Raw genomic sequence first — 753 nt, 5'->3', positions numbered from 1 at the left:
ATCTTGTGGTAGTGTTCGGTTTTCGTGAATCGAGTTGATACTCGTTGCTATTCGAGGGAGTTCAAGTTTCTCGTTGCATTCGTGTTTGATAGAGGGATACACTTGAAGAAAGGTTCTTCAAAGTAAAGTTCCTCATCCTTTGTATTAAATTCAAAGCATGCTGTAATTTTTGATTCAATGCATAATCTGTTTTGTATGATTGTAAATGTATGAGATTTTTCACAATGGAGTTTGGACGATCTGCTTCTGCTTATAGGTCCTCTGTAATTAAAGTTTTTTCAATACCAACTCTTTGTATATGATACCCCCCACTCACATGTCTTCTCATGAACGATTAGGATTGAAGGAACCATTGAAGGTCCTTGAGTGGAATCATAGAATCAGACCAAATAACACAAATTTATAGAACATAAATTTTATAGCAATACATACAGATTTATGCATTTAAAAGATAAATGTAGCATGCTTTTAAAACATAGATTAAGAAAAGAAAAAGGGTTTAAGAACCTTACCCTTGAAGAACTATTCTTTCACAAGATCCTTCTCCGAATCTTGTCACGAACAATCTCGAACCCTCTAACGTCAATGAGGAACACCACACGAATGTTACCTTTGTTTCTCCTGGGTGAGATCCAGAAGTTTGTGGGCTCTAGCTATTTGAAGAGAGGGATTTTTAGAAAGATGAGAGGAAGTGATTCAGATGATTCAGAACGTTTTTTGTGTATATATTCTTGTGAAAACCACACTAGGAAG

This window comes from Benincasa hispida, chromosome 12 (assembly GCF_009727055.1).
Source record: "Benincasa hispida cultivar B227 chromosome 12, ASM972705v1, whole genome shotgun sequence".
NCBI lineage: Eukaryota > Viridiplantae > Streptophyta > Magnoliopsida > Cucurbitales > Cucurbitaceae > Benincasa > Benincasa hispida.
Note: the sequence above shows the minus strand (reverse complement) of the source record.